Here is a 12,017-nt window from a genome sequence, read left to right on the forward strand (position 1 = left end):
CTGTACACTAGAAATGTCTACAAGGAAAATATGTATTATGCAATACATCCTGTTTTTTTTTCAATTAGAGAAGTGATCAATAAGCTCTTTCATTTTTCTTGTATGAACCAATCTAGCATTTTCCTCTTTTTTTTACTGAGGTTAGTTGGTATATAACATTATACTAGTTTCAAGCGTACAACACAATGATTCACAATATATTGCAAAATGATCACCATAATAAGTGTAGTTAACATCTGTCACCATACATAGTTTTGAATTTTTTTTCTTGTGATGAGAACTTTTAAGATTCATTCTTTTAGCAACTTTCAAATATGCAATACATTATTTGTAACTACATCACCATGCTGGACATTACATTCCCATGACTTATTTTGTATCTAGAAGTTTGTATCTTTTGACCCCCTTCATCTGTTTTGCCCACCTTCCCCCACCCCTCTCCTCGGGCAACCACCAATCTCTTCTCTGTATCTATTAACTTTTTTATTTTAATTTTTTTAGATTCCATATATAAATGAGATAATATGATATTTGTCTTTCTTTGTCTGACATATTTCACTGAGCATAATGCCCTCAAGGTCCATCTATGTTGTCACAAATGGAAAGGTTGCATTATTATTTATGGCTGAATAATATTCCACTGCATATATACCACAACTTCTTTATCCATTCATCCATCAGTGGACCCTTAGGTTGTTTCTGTATCTTGAATACGTTAAATAACGCTGCAATGAACATGGGGGTGCAGATATCTTTTCAAGTTAGTGTTATTGTTTTCTTTGCATAAATACCCAGAAGTGGAATAGCTGGATCACATGGTGGTCCTATTTTTAATTTTTCAAGGAGCCTCCATACTGTTTTCCATAGTGACTGTACCAATTTACATTCCTACCAACAGTGCACAAGGGTTCCCTTATCTCCATGTCCTCTGCAGCACTCATCTCATATCTTTTTGATAATAGCCATTCTAATAGGTGTGAGGTCATACCTCATTAAGATTTTGATTTGCATTTCCCTCATGATTAGTGATGTTGAACATCTTTTTATGTACCTATTACACATCTGTGTGTCTTCTTGGGAAAATTGTTCAGATCTTCTGCCCATTTTTTAATTGGATTGTTTGTATTTTTGCTGTTGAGTTGTATGAGTTCTTTGTGTATTTTGGACATTAATCCCTTGTCAGATATGTAATATGCAGATATTTTTCTCCGATTCAGTGGATTGCCTTTTTATTTTGTTGATGGTTTCCTTTGCTGTGCAGAAGCTTTTTGCTTGATGTAGTCCCACTTATTTATTTTTAGCATTTTCCTCTTAAAAGCAGAATAGTTGATTTGTGGGTATGTTTCTTCCTCTTTATTTTTAGACAGGTAATTTTATCCATGGGTTGATGGTTTTCTAGCTTAAGAGTCATTTTCTTAACCTTGTTAACCTGATTATGAATCCTATTAACTTTGTTGATTATGTTTTCCAGTTGAATCAGTGTGTTTTCCAGTATGAATCAGACAGGTTTCCAGACAATGGAATTTCTGAATGGTGATTGTATTTACATAAGTATGATGTTTTCGTCAGAGAATAAACTTTAAGATAGTTTAGTAGAAACATAAAGTGGTGCTTTAAAAATCGTGTGCTTTGTTATTTTTCTTGGAACATCAACTTCCTGAAGTTTCTGTAGCAAGCTGGTCAGAAAGCAGTTTATTGAGAAATGATATGGTGACTGTCATTTGCAAGCTCCCTACATCTATCAGGTAAAGTGATTAAACCTGCATCTATCATTCAGCATAATTAATCAGTAAGACACAACAGCCCATGTTCGAGTGCTCATTAATCTGTAGTTCAGGTACATACATCTCAGACTTCAAGTTCATATAAGAAATACATCCATCAGTGCTGCCACATGCACTGGTGTTCCCTATTGCAGTTATAAAATGGGTAGGTATTCTTTAAAGAAGGGTGGAAAGAGGTTTTTCCCTAAGCAGAGTCAAGAAATTACAGAGTTCTTCAAAGACTTCTAAGCATAAAACAAAAACCCACTAAAATAGATTTCTTCGTTATTTATTTATTTTAGGTCCCCCCCACCAATGATGATAAGTCATTGTCCACTTCATGAAATAGATCTCTGAGTATAAATGATTTAAATTCAAGGGTCTATTCAGTCATGCAACACATACTGACTGGACATCTAACATACCCTAAGGGACATAGCAATGATTTGACAAGCTCCTTGCTCCCAAGAGCTCTACAGTCTGGGGTTCAAAGGTCAACAGTGTTAGAACGGGAGCCTGTTGTCACCTTGAATTTCATCAGCACCAACCGAGGTTTACCATTTTGCAAGAAGACAGATCTCTTTCTAGAGTTAGCTAACGCAGTTTGTTAATAATGGTTTAGATACTTGAAAAACTTTAAATGTTTAATTTTGCTTAGGTAAAATCTGAATGTGTCTTGATAGTGGAAGAGAACATAGTGGTTACCTGGTTTAATTCAATCATTTCACAAATGAGCAAAGCTTGAAGGGGAGGTACTCAAGTTCACCCAGCTGGTGATTATCAACATCCAAGTGCAAATATATCGTCCACTTACCCAGTTTTCTGCTCCCACTCTACCATGCTTTCTTCAGGAAAAATTATTTGATACAGCTTTTGGTGAAAAAAAAATAGAAGTTTTGATGTATATTATTTTTAGCACTTAATCTTTTTCTTTTATTATTATGATTGTTTTAGTAATTCAAATGATATAGAAGTGTGACCCTACCATATTTTTTCTACGTTCATAGAAACATACACAAATGCATAGACACACACACAAATATGGTTTTCAAAATAAGTGAATATATATCGTTTAACTGATAAGATTACGTTTCCTTAAGGATTCCACTTCTGACGCTTTTCTTCCTTTCCCACTTTAATCACAATTCCCTACAGGATGGGTCTGACTTTTCCAATGTAGATGTTGGATCTAACTAATGTGTCAGTTTTATGTTAAGCAAAAAGAAGCTTCTTTCTCTTGGCTGCTGTTAGAATGCTGTCTCACGATCCTGAATGAATTCTTCAGTCTCAAACTTAATATCCTCAGAAATTGGGCTGGTAGAGGAAGGAAGAGACTAGAGGGACAAAGAAGGTAGAAGAGTAGGTGCACTGGTATTTCTGACAAACTCACAGTGGAGTTTTTCTCAGCAACTTAGAATATGTGCATATTCGTAATGAGCATTTTTGAATATGTTTTAGGTAATGGATATTGGCGGTGGAAAATCCTCAGAAAAGGGGCGTCCATTGACCCCACCCAGAAATGTATAAGTGGCTACGTCTGAGCTCAGAAATGAGAGAGGGCTTTGTCGAGAACACAAAGTCAGGTGTCGCTAATATTTTCTCATGTCAATCAAAATTTCACAGTTCTGCACTCTAGCTAACAGCCAAGTAAGATTGAAAAATGTTGATATTCTAGATGAGAGCTGAAAGGCATCATGTTGTTTGAGTTCCTCCAATTATGAAAAATAAATCAGTGATTTTAACTGTGTGTTTCAGGAATTCTGACCACTTTAAATAAGAGCTTTTGCTGACTGAAGGATATTTGTGATGAAATTAGTTTTCCTTTTAAATTCTGCCTTCCTAAGCCTGATAAAGTCACTTCCACAAAGTTGTCAACTCTTTGAATTAGTTTCTTTTGGTAATCACATAAATTAAGTTGCAAAGTCTTAACTCTTGAAAAATTACAAAATCTATAAAATGGATTTAAAAAAAAAAGGTAGAATGGAAAGAAACCTACACACAACAAAAAACGTCCCTAATGTTTATTTTCTTCTTGAAAAATTCTTTGTGTTTTTATAGAGCCTCAATCCAGTATATACACCCCACCTCCCCTCCTTTTCTGCTGTGGATCTCAATCTAATAAACAAATATCTCATTTTAGGATGGCACCAAATTTCTAACCTTCTCATAAGCGCATACTGTACTTTCTGGGTTAATAAAATTATCATTCTCGTTTACATATTTTTAAACAGCTAAGCATTTTAATACACATTCTTGAGAAAAATAGAGGTATGCAAAATTATTAGCAGTTTTATAACACAATAACCAATGAAAGCAACAGGAGGAAACCCAAACAAATATTTGATTTGGATAGCATTTCACCATTTACAAGCACTTTTTATAAATTTCAATTCACTTGCATATATCACATCACTTATGGCAACCAATAAAGAATAAAACTATGGGGTCCATCACTTGTCCTGCCAATTGGCACATTGTATTTTACTGTAAGATTGAAAACATGGGGTTGATAGTTCGTATTTAAAAGGTTGACATTTATTTTACAAGAAAATTGGCAGCTTGTGTCTTGTGGTAACATAACGTGGAACAACTATCTGGTTATCCAAACTCAAGGAATAACATATCATTAAAGTTCCTTTAAAATAGGAATTGGAGAGATCATGAGATGATAGTTTACATCTTGGTTTCCCTTTCCTTTGGAGCTTTGGATGTTTATGAGAGAAAAAAATTGTTGCTGTCATAAGGTGGCTTCTGTGAAGAGCAATGTGCCATGATTCGGAGGGAGTGTCTGAAATTATAAGTTCCAGTTGCCAAAATGAGTCCTAGTGTGGATTTCTTAATTGGTTCCAGAATTGGCCAACCTTGATTAGACTTTGGACTAACTGGATGCTACTAAATAACTTTTGTAGTTATTTTTTTCAGTTATTTTATTGAGGTCATAAAGGTTTACAGCATTGTGAAATTTTAGGTGTACATTATTATTTAATAGTTTCTGTATAGACCACATCATGCCCACCAACAATAGTCTAATTTTTATCCATCACTATACATATGTGCCCCTTTACCCCTTTCATCCACTCCCAAACCCCCTTCCCCTCTGGTAACCACTTGCGTGATCTCTTTGTCCATGTGTTTGTTTATCCTCCATATATGAGTGAAATCATGTGGTGTTTGCCTTTCTCTGTCTGGCTTATTTCACTTAAATCATACCCTCAACGTCCATCCATGTTGCTGCAAATGACATGATCCTCTCTTTTTTATAGCTGAGTAGTACTCCATTATACACATATATATGTTCCTTATCTTCTTTACACATTCACCTGTAGAAAGGCACTCGGGTTGCTTCCACATCTTGGCTATTGTGAATAATGCTACAATGGACATAGTGTATAAGTCTCTTTGAATTGTTTATTTCAAGATCTTTGGATAAATACCCAGTAGTGGGATGGCTGGGTCATATGGTATTTCTATTTTTAACTTTTTGGGAAATCTCCATACTGTTTTCCATAGTGGCTGCACTGGTTTGTATTCCCACCAGCAGTATATCGGGGTTCCCTTTTCTCTACAGCCTCTCTAACATTTGTTATTTTTAGTCTTGTTAATTATAGCCATGCTGATAGGTGTAAGGTGATATCTCATTGTAGTTTTAATTTGCATTTCCCTAATAATTAGTGATGTTGAACATCTCTTCATGCCTCTTGGTCATCTGTATATCTTCTTTGGAAAAATGTCTGTTCATATCATCTGCCTATTTTTTGATTTTTTTTTTTTTTTGAGGAAGATTATCCCTGAGCTAACATCTGCCACCAGTCCTCCTCTTTTTGCTGAGGAAGACTGACCCTGTGCTAACATCCGTGTCCATCTTCCTCTACTTTATATGTGGGACGCCTGCCATAGCATGGCTTGCCAAGCAGTGTGTGGGTCTGCACCCAGGATCTAAACCCGCAAACCTCGGGCCACAGAAGTGGAACGTGTGAACTTAACCACTGCGCCACCATGCTGGCCACCGGATTGTTTGTTTTTCCTTTGTTGAGTTATATGAGTTCTTTACATATTTTGGAGATTAATGACTTGTTGGATATATGATTTGCAAATATTTTCTCCCAGTTGGTGGATTGTCTTTTTGTTTTGTTCGTGGTTTCCGTTGCCTTGCAGAAGCTCTTTAGTCTGATATAGTCACATTTGTTTATTTTTTCTTTTGTTTCCCTTGCCTGTGTAGACATGGTATTTGAAAAGACACTAAGAGTGATGTCAAAGAGTGCGCTGCCTGTATTTTCTTCTAGGAGTTTTATGATTTTGGAACTTCCATTCAAGTCTTTAATCTATTTTGAGTTAATTTTTGTGTATGGTGTGAGATAATGGTCTACTTTCATTCTTTTTTTTTAAAGAAAAGATTGGCACCTGAGCTAACATCTGTTGCCAATTTTCTTTGTTTTTAGTTCCTCTTCTTCTTTTCCCCAGAGCCCCCCAGGACATAGTTGTATATTCTAGTTGTGAGTGCCTCTGGTTGTGCTATGTGGGATGCCGCCTCAGTGTGGCCTGATGAGCGGTGCTGTGTCCGTGCCCAGGATCAGAACCGGTGAAAGCTTGGGCCACCAAAGCAGAGTGGGCAAACCTAACCACTCGGCCATGGTGCCAGCCCCTATTTTCATTCTTTTACATGTGGCTGTCCAGTTTTCCCAAACTGTTTATTGAAGAAATTTTCCTTTCTCCATTGCATGTTCTTAGCTCCTTTTTTGAAGATTAGTTGTCCATAGGTGTGTGATTTCTGAGCTTTCAATTCTGTTCTATCCATCTGTGTGTCTGTTTTTGTGCCACTACCATGCTGTTTTCATTACTATAGCTTTGTAGTATATATGTATATATATTTTTCTTTTCTTTACAGAAATAAAGCCCACTCCTTTTTTTTTTTTTTTGTGAGGAAGATTGGCTCTGAGCGAACACCTGTTGCCAATCTTCCTCTTTTTATTTTTCCTCCCCAAAGCCCCAGTACATAGCTGTATATCCTAGTTGTAAGTCCTTCTAGTTCTTCTATGTGGGATGCCACCACAGCATGGCTTGATGAGCTGTGTGGGTCCAGGCCTAGGATCTAAATTGGTGAACCCCAGGCCTCCCAAGTGGAGGGTGGAACTTTACCACTACACACCCCAGCCAGCCCCTGAGGTATATTTTGAAGTCAGGGATTGTGATGCCTCTAGCTTTGTTCTTTTTCCTCAGGATTGCTTTAGCTATTTAGGTCTTTTGTTGTTCCATATGAAATTTATGATTCTTTGTTCTATTTCTGTGAAGAACGTCATTGGGATTCTGATTGGGGTTGAAATGAATCTGTCAATTGCTTTAGGTAATTTGGACATTGTAACTACGTTCATTCTTCCAATCTATGAGCATGGAATATCTTTCCATTTCTTTACTTCATCTTTGATTTCTTTCAATGTCTTATAGTTTTCAGTCAAAGTCTTTCAGTATAGTTTGTTATAGGTCTTTCTCTTTTTTGGTTAAGTTTACTCCTAGATATGTTATTCTTTTTGTTGTGATTGTAAATGCCATTATATTCTTGAGTTCTCTTTATGCTAGTTAGTTGTTAGTGTACAGAGATGCAACTGATTGGCATCACCCATCTGGGTCTGGAGCCCCTCATGTTGCGTGCACTACAGGAAGTTGCTCCCAAAGTCATTCGGCCTACAATGGTGCAGTTGAGTACCATCCCCTCACAACCTCGTGGCTGCCACATCCTTTGTGCTGTGGAAACTGACAGTGACAAAACTCTCAACTACCCACTACCTCTGCTTCAACTGTTCTTGGGCAGCCATGCCTGGACTCCCACTGTATCCCTGCTCCTCGAGGCCTGGTCCTTGTGCCTTCACCAGAATTAGCGGAACAGGTCTGGGGTATAGCCCAGCCCTTGGACAGCTCCCTGGGCCTCCAGGTGCAGGAGCTATGGGGAGGCCATGGCATGAGTAGGATCAAGCTGCAACTGTCCCAACACCCTCAGGCAGGTGTACAAGTGGCCACTCCGGGGGCTCTGTGGAAGGCCCTGACAAGAAAACTAACCAGGCTGGAGCAGCTCTCCTTCTTGGTGTTGGACGAAGCAGGAACACTGCTGGATGAAGCTTCTTGGAACTAGTGGATTGCATTATGGAGAAGAGCCACGTAGCGCAAGGCTCAGCTGTCTTAAAAGAACCCTTCCATCCGACAGCTCAATTGGTTATGGTAGGGGGCACATTTCCCAAAGGTGTAAGCCAGCTGCTGAGTAAAGAAGCCAGCCCAGACTCTCTAACCACAGTCACTAGCTGCATGCTCCACTGTGTCATGCCTCATGTCAGACAGACATTTATGAGGCTGAAGGGAGCAGAGAAGGTGACTGAGTTGGTGCAGATCCTCAAGCAGCATGACAGAGCATATAGGACGGGCCCCTCAGGAACTGTTCTGGTGTTCTGTAAGAGCTCCAGCACTGTGAACTGGCTAGGATGTATTCTAGATGACCACAAAATCTGAAACCTAAGGCTTTGGGGACAACTGCTAGCCTCAATGAGGGCAGGTATTTTCCAGTGCTTCCCAAAGGGCTCCCGAGACATACTTCTCTACATATATATAGCCTCTCAGGGCTTGGACAGCACCCATGCAGAGCTGGTTGTCACTTATGATTTGGGCCTCACCCGGCAAGACTACATCCACAGAGCGGGGTCGGGAGGGAGGGAGGTGGGCCATGTGGGGAGTGAGGTGCCAGGTACAGTCATCATCTTTGTGACCCATCCCTGGGATGTGAGCCTGGTTCTGAAGATTGAGCTGACAGCTTGCCAGAGGAGAAGGCTTCCAGGACTAGGGTCCTCAGTGGGAGACCCTTTGCCCCAGCAAACCTGACTGAAGCTGGCTTAAATGTGATGCCATAACAAGGATCTTTCCCTGTGTCCTTAGGGGGGTGAGAGCACTTGTCAGTAGAATGTGCTAGGCTGCCCAGTCACCTGCCTGGAGGACTAGTAAACTGCTGTCTGACTTCAAAAGGTAAGATGTTGGCCACCATTGGAGGGTGAGCTTCTGAGCAGGGCTCTCTGTTATCTTTCCCATGACTCAGGAAACATAAAGTAGATTTTGGCTTTGCATTGTGTCACGATTGCTAACAATAAATGATGTTTTATGGATCTCCTCTAATAATAGTTACCACTGGGGCAGAATTAACTGAATTCTGAGAAGATTCACACTCCAAACTACCACACCCAGGACAAAGGCTTTTTCAGTTGACGGTTTAGTTTGTAAACATTTAGATTTTGTTTCATGCCCCCAAAACATCCATTAAGCCCCCAGGAGAAGGGAAAGGTGAAGTGACTAGCAGTGGAGAGAATTTCCTTCACCAACAATGCTGACCGCAGGCTTGGTCACTCTTGGTGAAGTCTCTCTGGGAAGTACTGGCAGAAGAATAAAAGGCAGACTGACACAAGTGTGGCTGGTGTGCATTTCCAGGCTCTGCCTTCTTTTCTGTCCCCTGGTGGCAGAGGAAGAAGAGAAAGGATTGAACTGTCTTATGAAACTGACAAAATACACAGATGGCACCCTTGGACTGTCTGCTGGTTCCAGTCTCTGCAATGTTATATAAGTTTTGCCTAAAGTAATGAACAGTTGAGAGTCAAAATCTAATACTCCACAAAACGACTTAAAAATACTTGCACACTGAAAATGATAAGGTTTCAGAGAACAGAAATGGGCCCAGGGCAACCTTTGCCAAAAGATAATATTGTACTAAATGTACAATCATACCTCTTTTCCATACAAAGAAACTGAAGCTCAGAGGAATGAAAGAACTTGCTCAAGATCACACAGTTAAGTTGGACAGAATCTGGTCTTGTCTACACCAAGATTTGCGTTCTTAACTACCATACTAGATTTTTGAAAATGTGATACAGGCATAAAATTACTATACATCTCTGTTTTCCTTGGATATTCCTTGTTTACATCTATGCCTGGCACAGTTTTTAATACTCCCCACTTTGACTATCAAAACTGACCAAGTTTAGGTAATAATTTGGTCGCTCTATCCTTGGAGCACTATGGTGGAACTGCCCAAGAAGCTTATTAAAAGTGCAATTTTGTTTTGTTTTGTGAGGGAGATTGGCCCTGAGCTAATATCTGTGCCAATCTTCCTCTCTTTTGTATGTGGGATACTGCCACAGCATGGCTTGATGAGTGGTGTGTAGGCCCATACCTGGGATCCAAATCCGAGAACCCTGGGCGACCAAAGCAGAGCATGTGAACTTAACCACTATGCCACTGAGCCAGCCCCAGCAGATTTTTGAGCCCCACTCCAGATTTGGGTAAGTTTTCTGAGGAATGGCCCAGGAATCTATGTACAAGTAATTTTTTTTTTTTTTGAGATAGGTTAGCCCTGAGTTAACATCTGTCGCCTATCCTCCACTTTTTGCCGAGTGAGACTGGCCCTGAGCTAACATCCATGCCCATCCTCCTCTACTTTATATGTGGGATGCCTGACACAGCATGGCTTGCCAAGTGGTGCCTAGGTCCACACTCGGAATCTGAACCTGCGAATCCCGAGTCACCAAGCCAAGCACGTAAACTTAACTGCAATGCTACCAGGCCGACTCCCTATGTACACGTATTTTTAAGTTGTTTTGTGTACTCCCCAGGTGAGTCTCAAACCCTCTTAAGTTGATAAATCACTTGTGTATGGTGTTCTGCCTTCCACAGAGACCCAGCCAAGTCCGGATAAGGTTTCAGTGCCCCCACCAGAGCAGAGGGATGCTCCCAGACAACTAATCTCTCTGGAGCCTTGGAGAATTTGAGTGGCTGCCTACTGGCCCACCTGCCAGCATAAACCTCCTCCAGGGCCCTCCCCAAAAGCAGCCTGCTCTAATTAGGCCTGACTTCATCTGTCCTATTGTGTACCACACTGATCAATTTAGGAGTAGAGAGAAGGTGCTGTGTTGCTCAACCAGGGTTGGCCGCCCTCTAGAATAGTAGCCCAGCCAGTCTCTACCTCCTGGGCACATCCCCTCTGCAACAGTCTCAGTGAACAAATGTCCCATCTTTGTTTATTCAAGGTCAGCCACAAGGAGCGCCCCCCTAAGGAAGGTTATCACTCATTGCTAGAAAGTTCTTGGTCACACTGTGTCAAAGGCTGCCCCAAATATAGTTCCTTCCTTTGGGTCTGATCAGGCTAAGAGGAGAGTTGTCTATTTTCTCCTCCTCTGAGTAGGACTAAATCATCTTGTGGTAACACCTTTTCACAGCGTTGACTGTATTTTTCACCTGGGCTGCTGCTGAGCCCACATCTCTTCCTTTCGTGGTGATGGGATTGTCATTGTTTTCCCTTTTGCAGGGAGAAAGGAGTGTAATGATTAGGTTGTCATTTTGTATGATGTCATTTTGTCATGAATTTGTTTTGAATTTCATATTATATGGGCCCATCATTCCGACTTCGTGACATCATTCGAGACCCTCATTTTGCCTTGGAGCACCTTTAACATCTCTCCTGGTGTCACTGGACTGTGGTGAGCTGGTCCTCGTACTCCTATCAGCTACAAATCTGGAGCCCCGACATGAAGCCCTAGCACTGAGCAGAACACCTCTCTACTGCCCGTGTAACCTTGGGTAGACCCCTTAACTGCTCGGGTTTTTGAGTCCTCAGTTGTAAAAATGTGAGGGTTCTATGAATTTACATTTGGGGCAGCACAAGGTTGAAAAGAGCTTGTCTTTACATTTATTCTTCCCAACTGGAACATCTACCTTCCTCTCCATGGGTCCAAATCATACTTGTCCTTCAGGCCCACCACCCAGGAGCCTTCTCTGATTTCTAATCCACACAGATCTCTGCCTCTCCAGCTGTTGAATACTTAGCGTCAGTGACATACAATCTACCTCTCTCTTAAGTTAATCTTGCCTCTCAAGCCAATCTCAGTATATGGGCTTCTTTTGCCTCCTGTGGTCCCTGAGGCTGTGCCAGCCCACAGGCATGCTCCACGAGGAGTGGCTACTTGACTAGGCCATGCGTGGGGAGGGCCAGGTGTGAGGGCCCAGGCAGAATGCCTCTCTGCCTCCACCTTACTTTCCTCCACAAAACCCCGAGAATCTGCAGCCTGCCCCTCAAGTCACAGATGTGACTTATGTGACCTCACCGGTAGTGATGACCTCACAGACCCTCTCATGGTTGCCATAGCAGGGCAACTACGCAAACGTGGTGCTCTTGGGGAAACTTCTCTACTAGTTCTCTACCAGAAACCAATCTGTTAGGTTGCCTGAGAGAGA

At 40.9% G+C, this 12,017-nt stretch overlaps 1 pseudogene; it reads left to right on the plus strand.

The window, feature by feature from the left end:
* Positions 1 to 7,357: 7,357 nt before the first annotated feature.
* LOC124231097 (probable ATP-dependent RNA helicase DDX28) lies at positions 7,358 to 8,624 on the plus strand (annotated as a pseudogene).
* The last annotated feature ends 3,393 nt before the right edge of the window (positions 8,625 to 12,017 follow it).

The sequence above is a fragment of the Equus quagga genome, chromosome 20 (assembly GCF_021613505.1).
Source record: "Equus quagga isolate Etosha38 chromosome 20, UCLA_HA_Equagga_1.0, whole genome shotgun sequence".
NCBI lineage: Eukaryota > Metazoa > Chordata > Mammalia > Perissodactyla > Equidae > Equus > Equus quagga.